General features: G+C 38.0%; 1 long non-coding RNA gene across 1 annotated transcript; it reads left to right on the top strand.

Annotated features, from left to right (window-relative positions):
- The first annotated feature begins 10,233 nt into the window (after nucleotides 1–10,233).
- On the top strand, nucleotides 10,234–12,918 carry LOC108946132 (uncharacterized). The gene is made up of 2 exons (XR_011408077.1): nucleotides 10,234–10,485; nucleotides 11,870–12,918. It is a non-coding gene; the product is annotated as an uncharacterized lncRNA (long non-coding RNA).
- Nucleotides 12,919–13,462: the final 544 nt, after the last annotated feature.

The following is a 13,462-nucleotide window of genomic DNA, read 5'->3' as shown; positions in this document are numbered from 1 at the left end:
CAAAACCATGTCTCAACTGAGCTCACGATAGCCCTCAATCACACCACAACATCATAGAAGCATTCTCTTGTAGTCTTTAACACCTTTGAAAATGATTTGACTTGATTTCCCTTGAGTTTAGATATTGGGATATGTTAGGGAGGGTTTTTAGAGCTGTTAGAAGAAATTTTGGTGAGAAATGATCCTAAATGAGGCTGAAACACCTTTAAAAAAACGTAAGGTCGGAGGTCGTCTCAAGTGGGTCCCAACCGAGCTGCTTGCGCAGTCTCGTGAAATTGTAGATATCTCTCTACTCCAATGTCGTATCAATGAACGGTTTAATACAATGGAAACTATACTTGTAGACCTTCAATTTGGTATATAATATGTCCTAAAAAGACCTCATATATCACATGAAATGTATTTCTCAAAAAACTCTTTTACAAGGAAAATCCTTAGTCGGTTTTTCCGTAACTTAAATCCGATTTTCCCAAACTTTATATTTTCTATCCAAAGATCATATATAGTCATATTATGACTATAAAATAATTTAAATAATGATTAACAAGTTTGATATTCATTACGTCACCTTGGGACGCATAGGGTGTAGCAATCTTCCCCCATTTGAAACATTCGTCCTCGAATGTTAAACTCCGAGAAATCTATAGAAATTTTGGAAGAGTCTCCTATGTAACGGTATTACTACCAACCTAAAGGCTGTGATGTCTCAGTCTGATCCTCCTTCGGAAGCGGAAACAAGTGAGGATACCTAGTCTTTATTTCTTCTTCAGCTTCCCAAGTCATCTCCTCTACATTCTTGTTCCTCTAAAGTACTTTAACTGAAGCTACATCCTTAGTTCTCAATATCCGAACTTGTCTATCTAGTATAGCAATGTGAGCTTACTCATATGATAGTTTCTCTGTGACCTGAACATCGTCAACTAGAATGACTCTAGAAGGATCTCCAATACATTTGCGGAGCATAGACACGTGAAAAATTGGATGTACTAACACCAAGTTGGAAGGCAAGTCTAACTCATATGCTACCTGGCCTACTCTGCATATGATCTTATAAGGTCCAATGTACCAAGGGCTAAGCTTTCCTTTCTTACCGAATCTTATAATGCCTTTCATCGGTGATATCTTTATGAACACCCACTCGTCTACCTGAAACTCCAAGTCTCATCATCGATTATCGGCATAGGACTTCTGACGACTCTGAGCTGCTAATAGCCTTTCCCTTTTAAGCTTAATCTTCTCAACTGCCTATTGTACCAACTCTGGTCTGACTAACTTAGTTTCCCCAATCTCGAACCATCCTATAGGAGACCTACACTTTCGTCTGTAAAGAGCTTCGTATGGAGCTATCTGAATGCTGGAATGATAACTATTATTATATGCGAACTCAATAAGTGGAAGATGATCATCCCAGCTACCCCTGAAGTCCATCACACAAGCCTGTAGCATATCCTCCAATGTCTGAATAGTACATTCAGCCTGACCGTCTGTCTGGGGATGAAATGTTGTACTAAGACTTACCTGAGTCCCCAATCCTTTTTGGAAGGACCTCCAGAAATTAGCTGTAAACTGAGCACCTCTATATGAGATAATATATATAGGGACACCATGAAGTCATACTATCTCCTTAATGTAAATCCTTGTATAATATGCTGAATACGTAGTCCTGACAGGCAGAAAATGGGTTGATTTTGTAAGTCTATCGACAATAACCTATATAGAATCGAACTTACGTTGGGTACGAGGTAAGCCTATGATGAAATTCATATTAATCACTTCCTATTTTTAAGTCGGAATCTCTATAGCCTACAATAATCCACCGGGCTTCTGATGCTCAATCTTAACCTGCTAACAATTAGGGCACTGAGCAACAAACTCTGGTATATCCTTCTTCATTTCGTCCTACCAGTATATTCCCCTGATATCATGATACATCTTCGTCGCTCCTGGATGAATAGAATAACAAGAATAGTGAGCTTCTCCCATAACCTGCTGGCGCAACCCTGCCACATTAGGAACACATAATCGACCTCGATATCTGAGGATTCCATCTCCTATAATATCAAATAGTGTCTTCTCCTTTTGAGGGGTTATATCTCTGTAGTGAGCTAGCACATAATCTTCATACTGGCATTCCTTCACTTCAGTTACTAGAGAGGATGTTGTCGTATCCTGAATAGTAGCTTCGGTACCACCCGGATATAGTAATCGAACTCCAAGATTGTCTAGATGATGAATCTCACGAGCTATCTCACTTTTTTTGGCTGTAAATATGACAGACTACCCATAGATCTACGGTTGAGGGCGTCGGCTACTACATTCGCCTTCCCTGGATGGTATAAAATATTAACATCATAGTCTTTCAGTAGCTCCAACCATCGCCTCTAACATAAATTAAATTCCTTTTGCTTGAATATATACTGAAGGCTCTTATGGTCCGTATAGATATCAACATGAATGTCATACAAATAATGCCTCTACATCTTTAGTGCATGAATCACCACGGCTAACTCTAAATCGTGGGTTAGGTAATTCTTCTCATGGTTTCTTAGTTGTCTAGAAGCGTAAGCAACAACCTTACCATGCTGCATCAATACACAACCCAATTCAATGCCCGAAGCATCACAATAGATAACATAACCATCGGTCCCTTCTGGAAGTATCAGAACTGGTGCTGAAGTCAATCTGTCCTTCAATGCCTGGAAACTCCGCTCACAAGCATCACTCCACTGACACTTAGTTTCCTTCTGAGTCAACTTTGTCAATGATGCTGAAAGAGAAGAAAAACTCTCTACAAATCTCCTGTAATATCCTGCCAAACCCAGGAAGCTACGAACCTCCGTCAGTGTCGTGGGTCTAGGCCAAGTCTTCACTGCCTCAATCTTCTGTGTGTCAACCCGGATACCCTCACCTGAAATAATATGACCAAGGAAGGCTATAGAATTCAACCAAAATTCACATTTAGAGAATTTTGCATACAACTTCCTTTCTTGTAGAACTCTGAGTACAGTACGTAAATGATCTGCATGCTTAACCTCTAAATGGAAGTAAACCAAAATATCATCTATAAATACAATCACAAATTGATCTAGAAAGAGTCTGAACACACGGTTCATCAAGTCCATGAATATTGCTGGGGAATTGGTCAACTCGAACGACATAACTCATTACTCAAAGTGCCCGTATCTGGTCCTAAATGCTATCTTCAGAATATATTTCTCTTTAACCCTTACCTGATGGTACCCTGACCTCAAGTCTATCTTCGAGAAACACCTGACACCATGCAATTGATCAAATAAATCATCAATTCTTGGGAGCGGGTACTTATTATTGATCGTCGCCTTATTCAACTGCCTGTAATCAATACACATCCGCAAGGAACTATTTTTCTTTCTTACAAATAACACAGGTGCTCCCCACGATGATGTACTGGGTCTGATAAAGCCTTTTTCAAGCAAATCCCTCAGTTGTTCTTTCAACTCTCTCAGCTCTGCAGGTGCCATTGTATATAGAGGAATAAATAGCGGATAGGTATCTGGTAATGTGTCAATAGAAAACTCAATCTCCCTCTCTGGCGGAAGGCCTCGAAGCTCATCGAGAAAATCATCGGGAAACTCATTAACCACGGGGATAGATTGAAGGGTCGGTGACTCTGCTTTCACATCCAGTACCCAAACTAGGTGATTAATATAGCCCTTTCTGATCATCTTCCTTGCCTCGAGATAGGAAATAAACCTACCTCTTGGCAATGCAGTATTACCTTTCCACTCCAGAATTGGCTTCCCTGGAAACTGGAACCGAACCATCTTTGATCTACAATCAAAGTTAGCATAACAAGAAGCCAACCAATCCATACCCATTATAACATCAAATTCCACCATATCTAACTTAATCAGGTCTGCTACTGTAGAATGACTATGAACTACTACTATACAGTCTTTATATAATCATCTAGCTATCACTGGATCCCCAACAGGTGTAGACACCTCAAAAGGTTCAATCAACTCAGGTTCTATCCCAAACTTACTAGCAACCAACGGAGTGACATACGATAAGGTGGAACCTGGATCAATCAATGCATATAGATCATACGAGGAGACTGATAATATACTTGTAACAACATCAGGTGATGACTCATGATCCTATCGACCCGCTAAGGCATAGATACGGTTCTAAGGACCGAGCTAGATGCTCCACTTCTGCCTCTACCACGACCAGATGGTGCCTGTGAACCTTGCCCAGTGAGGCGTACTGATGATGACGAACTGGCTACAGATCTCGATGGCTAAACTATACCCGCACCACCTCTCGTCGGACAATCTTTCATAACGTGGCCTGGATAACCATAAGTATAACAAACACCCAACCCTACAAGGCACTGCCCGGCATACTGCTTACCACACTGAGCATATCACAGTAAGGGTGGCCTCATCTGACTTGGCTCACCCCTATACTGAGAACTAGAGGCTTTGGAACTCTGACTGGGCCTTGAATATGTTGAACGATCAAATCTCCTACCGACAAACTGATGGGTGTACTAGCTGATGGCTGGGCTGGATACCTCGGGTACTGCTGTCTCTGACCACCTCGAAACTCATCAGAAGAACCTGAAAAATCTCGCTCTCTTACTCTGGCCCCTATCATGCTCACGATCAGCCCTCTGCTTCTGCTAACGCTCATCTACACCCTGAGCGTATGTCTGAATACGAGAAATATCAATGCCTGGATGAAGTGAGATTGACATACAGTCATTAAGCAGGTGCGGCTCCAACCCCATCACGAACCGGTGAACCCGATCCTCCATTTTAGCTACAATAGTGGGAGTATACCTAGACAAAGAATCAAACTGAAGGATGTACTCCCGAACACTCATATTACCCTGCCGAAGGGTCAAGAACCTGTCAACTCTGGCCCGTCTAAGCTCTGGTGGCAAATAATGATGAAGAAAAACCTCTGTAAACTCTTGCCATACTGCTGGAGGGGCATCCTCACCTCTGGACAACTCCCAAGACTCGTACCAATTAACTGTAACATCTCGAAGTTTATAAGAATCAAGCTCAACTGACTCAGTTGCAGTGTCCTTCATTACCCTCAAAGTCCTCTGAATCCTATCGATAAATACCTGAGGGTCCTCGTTTGGATATGCTCCAGTGAATATCAGAGGGTCCAAATTAATGAAATCATGAACCCTCGCACCGATGGCTCTATCTGCATGACCAATACCTACCTCCTAACGTCAAGCATGTGCGGTCACTAATCGAGTCAATAGCTGAATAACATCTCTCATCTCCTGACCTGGTGCATCTGGCTGAGGAGCTGGGGGTACTGGAGCGGCGCTGGAGCTAGTTCCCCTCGGTTCTCCTCCGGAGAGGGTAGGGTATGTGAAGTCTGAGATGGAGTCTCACTATGTGATTCTCCCTGAGCCCTGGTAACCCGTGGTGCTCGACTTGTAGTCTCATCATCCACAGACTTGCCCTTCTGGGCAACTGTAACCTTCTTGGGCATCGCTAAAAACATAACATATCGTTAGGAAAATGAATTCTTATATGGAACGATCTAAGATAAGAAGGGAGGGTAATAACTTATATGTCCTGCAGCCTCATGTTTATAAGTATGGTGCACAACATACTCATAAACAAGACTCTACTAGACACGGTCTGTAGACAACCCTAGGATGGAACTGCTCTGATACCACTTTTGTCACGACCCAAACCGATGGGCTGTGACGAGTGCCCGAGTTCTACTTACCGAACACCCCTAAGCATACGCCTAAGATATACACATGAAATAAGTGTAGGTCATGTATAACATCTGTCCCTAAACTACTGAATCATGTGAATAACATACGTGAGGAGACATACTCAAAAGACATATATATACATATACATGCGGAATACAGTAGGGCAAGCCGATAAGGCCACATACTACCTAACTATATATGACTGCCAACAGACCTCTAACAGAGTGTACAACTGTATAGAGGACGAGACTGGGCCCCGTCATACCCATATGTATACAAAAGTATCGTACCAAAAATCAATAGCAGCTCCAGATCAAATAGAGCACACCAACTCTCGCTAAGCAAGGATCCTAAGATGGGGGACCGTCAACCGGTCTACCTGCACTTACGGCATGAAACGCAGGCCCCCAGGCAATAGGGGCGTCAATACGAATAATGTACCGAGTATGTAAGGCATAAAACTTAGTATATAACAGACATGAAAGAAACATGGAGTAAAGGACTCAACTTGTAAGTCTGAATAGATCTGTGAATCATGAAACATTTATAATGTCATGCATATGTGTATAAATGTCATATCATGCATAGATAAATTCGTACATAACATCATCAAGCCTCTGAGGGCATCCCATCATATCATCTCAGCCTCTGTGGGCGAAATCATAAATGTATACCAGTTGATCAGGTGGTGGTGCGTATATAATGCCATAACCTTTTCTCATATCCCATATACATATAATATACGTATATATAACGCCATCTGGTCATGGGTCAATGTACATGTATAAATAAATGTAATGCATAAGGAAGTAAGTCTATAAGAACTCTCGGAATATCATAAGACCCATGAACAGACGATATGATAGTAGGACATATAGGGAATCAAGAACATAGACAACCCTAGTACTCCAGGAATAGAATTATTTGTGAAAGTTACGTGCTTGCTCGTTTCATTGCATCATATGGATCATGCCAAAAGGAAAGAAATGATAGCCTTAACATACCAGTATGATCTCTTCCTTATTACTCAACCAAGCTCAACATAACTTTTTGCATCTACAACAAGTAAAATGATATTGCCGTTAACATATAATGTCGTACCATCGTATTTGGCTAGTCGTATGGCTTAAGGAAAATCGAACCACAACTCTCCTATTTTCAATACATACCAAAGACCACTAAGGGTCATCAACATCCCAACAACCACTATAACCAAAAATAGCAACAACAACAATATAATTCAATATGAGTTTCTCCGATTATCTTAACAACCAAATTGAGAGGCAAGTTCATTTTTACTCACAACGAGATATAAATTAAATCCAATTATTATTCCATAAATTAGTTTATAACCTTTAGAACATCATACTTATATGTACTATATTATTTCTAGTTCAAAACATCCACAAAATGCCTTCCATAACAGCTTCATACGTCTAGCACCTTAATGTTTATCGTCAATCACTTATTTTTTATCTTTTCTTCTTCAATAAACTTAATTAACACCTAGAAAAGCTTAACAACAGCAGATACAACATTATTAAATTATTTCTTATAATTTACAGCCATCACAAACCATCTATTTAGCCACAAAATAGTCCAACCAAAAAGACAACTACATTCCATGTTCTTTCAAGTGCTATCTTATGGTTTCTCATACAAACAACACAACCAATACAAGATTAACCTTAGGCACAATCAAGAAGATGTTATACATACCTTGGAAAACATCTACAACTCGAAACCCTGTCTTAACTTAGCTCACAATAGCCCTCAATCACACCACAACATCATAGAAGCATTCTCTTGTAGTCTTTAACACCTTTGATGATGATTTAATTGATTTCCCTTGAGTTTGGCTCTTGGGATCTTGGGATATGTTAGGGAGGGTTTTGGAGAGCTGTTAGATGAAATTTGGGTGAGAAATGATCCGAAATGAGGCTGAAACACCTTTAAAAAAAAAACGTAAGGTCGGAGGTCGTCTCAAGTGGGTCCCAACCAAAATACTTACGCAGCTCGCGAAAATACGGATATCTCTCTACTCCGATATCGTATCAATGAACAGTTTAATACATTGGGAACTAGACTCATAGACCTTCAATTTGGTATATAATATGTCCCAAAAAGACCTCATATATCACCCGAAATATATTTCTCAAAAAGTTCTGTTACAAGGCAAATCCTTAGTCGGTTTTTCTCCAACTCAAATTCGATTTTTCCCAAACTTTATATTTTCTATCCAAACATCAAATATAGTCATATTATGACTATAAAATTATTTAAATAATAATTAATAAGTCTCACATTCATTACGTCACCTTGGGACGTACATGGTATAACAAAATCACCATATGGAGCTATTGGAACCATCGAAACTCCATTTTGGAGCCGTCTTCACACAAGTCAAACTACAGTCGACTCCTGTGCCTTTAACTTTCAATTTAGGGACTATGTGTCCCATTTCACTCTGAAACTCACCCGAACCCGACACCAAGCGTCCCGACAGTCAAGTAACCACAAAATGAGATAGAGGGAGCAATAAATAGGGGATCAGGACTAGTACTCTCAAAACGATCGACCGGGTCGTTATACCTTAAGTGGCGTCTGCAAGAATTTTCGTAAACGGTATCAACAACTGAAAAAGCAAGCAAATAAATAAATGATAGTAAAGGCAAGATATTATTTTCTATATTTTGTACCCAATATATTAATTTTATTTATTATTTATAAGTACATATTATGAAAAACATTTGACGAAACAGTGATCACCCTCGCACACACACAAATAAAATCCCAAGAAAAAGTAAATAAAACAAAAAGAAGAGGAAGATGAAAGTAGATGCAGCTGAGACTATTTCCTCAATATACCAAAGTAAAGGGGTATATTGGCCCTTTTCCCTATTGGAAATCAGAAGGAGAAGGGAGAAGGGAGAAGGGAGAAGGGAGAAGGGAAGAATTGTGACCTTTTGGTTGTGAATTGTGATATGAGTGCGTCCTTTGGAAATATAAGAGTAGTGGAGTATTAAAAAGGGGTTCTACTACGTCGTATATGTATTTTATCCCATTATTTTATTATTGAAATCATCTTATTAATTCTTTTTTTTTAAATATAAAAAGATACTACTCTCTTTTGGAATAAATTAGGAAAATATATCACATACATTGGACAGAGAGAGTACTTATTTGTTAGACCGATTTATCTCTTACTTTTTTTTTTTACTTGCACTTCAACATTTTTTGTCGTTTGAAGAATAATTTATCTATATCTATGATGTGTATCTCAGTTTCGAAATTGAGATTTCTAAATTAGTTGGTGAATTTTGCCTAAAGATGGATGTATACATGGTACTTTATTAATGTTGATAGCTTTCTTGAAATGAAACGGAACAAATAGAGCATAACAGATATAAAAAGAAAATTGATACGTAGCATGGTCGTTGTTGACGATGGTTTGCTTGGGAAACGGGAACTTCTGTACCATGTGCTGAATTTTTTTGTTTATAGTAAACTAATAGATCAAATAAACAAGATTTTATAGATATCGTGCTGAAGGAAAATCTAAGTCATATATACATGTTTTCACGTAATTTTACAAGAATCATATATAATTGGTGTTATTTCATTTATATATGTAGTTTGTGAAATTATATTTGTCGCCAATGTTGTGTAGGAAAAATACACAAATTAGCTAGTTTAACTCGTGGGTCCGATCATTTGATGATCGACTACTCTCAAGAGCTTGATCCAAAGTCATTTTTCCGAAACGGAAATTCAAATTAAAAGAACATTGATCATGTGAGCATCAAATTTTTGCCCTAATGCAAATCACTCCTAAAAATATACCAAAATAATTTCTTTAATTATTTCATAGAATTGTAGGAATTTTTCTTTATTTTTTATCCAATTTATTTTGCATTTGTTTGCATTATTCATGCATATTTAGAAGTGTTTTAAAAACCATAAAAAATACCATCAAAATGTTTAAATCTTCATTGCATAGCATTTTAGATTTTTATTTGCATTTAGGATTTAATTATGTTAATTAAATGCTTTAATAAATGAAAATCACAAAAAATACAAGGGTCATGTTTATATTTTTAGCTTTTAGTTTTAATTTGATAATTTCCTTTCATTAGTGTTAAGTTGATTAATTGGTAAATTAGGATTAATTTTGAAAATTGACTTTAAGTTTAGGATTTTAATTTAAAATAATAATCAAAGGAAAAGAAATAAAGAAAGGAAAAGGGGGAAGGTTATTTTGAGCTTACATCGGACTGGGCCAAATTTCAATGGCCCAATTACCTTAACACCCAGCCCAAATCCCAACTTCAATTCGGTCCACCACACTTCTTTAACCAAACGACGCCGTTTAAACCCCAAACGGCAGCGTTTTGGTAACGCTTAATCCTCACCCTTGATTTCCCCTGATTCTACGGTCCGCAACTCCCCACCCCATCCCATAAGTGTCCAAATCCCCCCTAAACACCAAACCCCTTATTTTTTTTGTCAAAGCTTTCTTGATTCTTGTCGATTCTTAAATCTCAAAACTAAACCCTAGCCGCCGCTTTCCTCCTCTTTGATTACTTGGTGGATTCCACCCCATGTATGGTAGAAATTTACGTCATTTGAACGTTTTTAATGGGAACTATCCAATGATATAAGTTTCACGCCGTATCTTGGAGGTCTCATTTCGGGTTGAAGCCACTATTGATTTGTCCAGATTCTTTCGAAACTCTTTGTTGTCATTAGTATGTAATTTCTTTCTGTCCGATTAAGTAATTTTTCCTTCTTTCTAGTTTTTCTCAAAGAGTATGCCATTCTTCTCCTATGTTAAATTGATTCGGACTCGTTAGGATTTAAAATTGTTTAGTTTTGTGTTTTGCATGATTTAGTTCAGTAGTTTATTAACTAGTTCAATTGAATGATTTGTTAATCTAGTTGGTCTTGAATGTTGAAACAGGTTCTTGTTTTAAAATTATTTAAATTGCATTTGTTTGTCTTGTTTTGATCTTTGGATTCGCCTGATTTTCATGTGATAGTTGTTTGCAACTATCAGGAACTTGAGGGAGTTAATTGAAATAGGAAGATTTAGGGAATTTTGTTGAATTTTCTAGAAGAGAGTATGTAGGGATTAAAATGCAAGGAAAGTAGGTCAAATTGGGGGCTTGAAAGTAAAATATAGAAGGTAAAAGGGTTGAGACTGAATGGAATTTATAAAAAGGGGACAACTGTCCAATTTTGTTGGAAAAAGATGCTGAAAATGAGATAAACATCTGAAAAAAAGATAGCTGTACAAAAATTTGGTTAAAACGATGCTTTTGTTCCCTTTTTTACGGCTGACAGATTCTCTTTGATATTCCTTTATATATCAAGGAGAGAGAGAGAGAGACTGAATTCTGGGAAGAAGTTTTTCATACACACTCTCTCCATCCTCACTAATTTTTAAGGACACTCTTCTCTCCTCACTAATACATACACTCATTGACTGCAATTTTCAGAAAAAATCCTTGCACTTTTCCTTTAAGAAAAGCACATGGATTCTCTGCATATTCTTAGCTTCTGAGTTCTTGGTGAGATCTCTAGGAGTAGGTTCGAAGCTATTTTTGGCTGGTTTGCTGCTGGATTTATTTGTTTGTTTGTAGCTGTGAAGTGGCTGACCTTCATTTGGTCACACTTTCTTTTTCTTAAGCTGTTCCTAGGTAATTCACTATAAGCTCTTTGATAGTTCTCTGGATGTATTACAGCTTTTATGAGGAAATAATAGTTGTGACTGTTTACCCAAAAAACAGATATAGTTGAATTTGTACGTAGTTCTAAGTATATGTGATATAGCTTGATACAAATCGTAAGGACAAAATAGAAATATCAAATATGGATTACAAAGAATGCAAAATAAGCAAGATTGGAAAGAAGATGATGGTTTAGACTAAGCAAAATGAATCAATTAATAAAGCCTCAAAAAATAGTTCTTGAATATAGGAGAATATGGTGCTTGAGTTATCATGTAATAAAAAGACTGCCTTGTACAGAAATGTAGCCATCCTCTTTATAGTGGAAGACCCTACTTTAGATATAATTAAAAATACATAGTGGAGACTCCATGATAAATCAGCTTTTTCCTTATTCCCGCAGAGATTCTCTCCCTTAGTGAGTTTGCAACGGCTTTTGTCTGTGGGCTCGAGCTCGGTCGGCCTCAGTGCCGGTTGATAGTGATTCTAGAGCTTGATATGGACTCGGGATTAAGTGATGATTCAGATTTGGCCTCTGCCCTTTAAGCTCGAAATCATCTCATCATAGTTCGATCTGGACCCGAGCTCGATGATGACTTCGAACTCGGTGTTTGACCTATACCTGGGATCTGAAGCTTGTTTGTATCATATTCGGGACCCATCTTGATATTACAAAGTCTTTCTTCGATCCATTATATTTCGACCCTGATCAATCGTACGAAGGCCAAAATCTATTTCGACCGTATACAGTGACATTGAAATCAGTTCATTCTTTATTAGACTTCTGTTATTAGCATTTGATTGGTTTGTGTTTGTAAAATATGGTTTAAGCCTTTGGATTTCTGCCTGCTCTTTGCAAATTCATGAAGTAAGACTAAGAGTACCTGTAATGCTTTCACTGTTTCATAAAATATGGTTTATGCCTTTGGATTTCTGCCTGCTCTTTGCAAATTCATGAAGTAAGACTAAGAGTACCTGTAATGCTTTCACTGTTTCATAAATGAATTTCAAGCTTTGAACTTCTTTGTTGTGATAAGCAACTCGTATGTCCTAATTAAGTCCAAGTTGATTGAATTTCAATATTAATGGTGATTCACACTTGAAGGAAGGTTGAGAATGACTAATTGATGAATCTGACCACCAGTTGGTCAGATCCATCTCTGTGGAGTGTCTGGCTCACAAAGTCATGAGTTACGGCTTGAACATGCGATTCTAATGTCTGCCCATCTCCAGTGCTGGAAGCGATAGTATAGGTGTTCATTTGAGATTTCTATTTTAATGCAAGGTTGTAAATAATGGTTGTTGTTTATCCGGATAATCGGATATAGTTGAATTTATAAGTAGTTTTAAGAATATGTGATATAGCCTAACATAAATCGTACGTAGAAGTGAAAATGTTTGCATTCTTGGCTATAGAAATGATATATAAATTATTGATTAAAAAAACTTAAAGAGATTTATTTTTCAATAAATAGTAGTCTTTTCTTACAATGCGTGAATCTGTTTGTGCTTACATGGATTCCATCATTTATAGTAGAAAGATCTTACTTTATTTATAATAAAAAATATATAGTGAAGAACCCATGATGAATTGTCTCTTTCTTGATTCTTGCCAAAATTTTCTCCCCTAGTGCGGTTGCAACGGCTCATGTCTGCGAGCTTGATACTGGCTCGAGCTCGGTATTGGGTCGAGCCCTCGGCCTTGGTTCGAGTTTGACATTCGGGGTGAGTGTCAATTGGTCAGTGCATCTCCGACAACCTTCACATTGACTTGTGGTTCGATTTGGTCATGGGCTTGATAGTGATACCGAGCTGATTCCTCGATCAGTCTTGGAGCTCGAGTCTTGTTTGTACTATTCTTGAAACTTGTCTCAAGCTCTCACTTCGATCGCTTACCATTTGAATTCGATCAAACGTACGGAGGCTGAAATCTATTTCGATCGTATATAGATAGTCCCCTCGTTTCTTAAGAAGAATGTGGTGAGAAGCGATATGA

Source organism: Nicotiana tomentosiformis, chromosome 5 (assembly GCF_000390325.3).
Source record: "Nicotiana tomentosiformis chromosome 5, ASM39032v3, whole genome shotgun sequence".
NCBI lineage: Eukaryota > Viridiplantae > Streptophyta > Magnoliopsida > Solanales > Solanaceae > Nicotiana > Nicotiana tomentosiformis.
The sequence above is the reverse complement of the archived record's forward strand: the minus strand, read 5'-3'. Positions and strand labels throughout refer to the sequence as shown.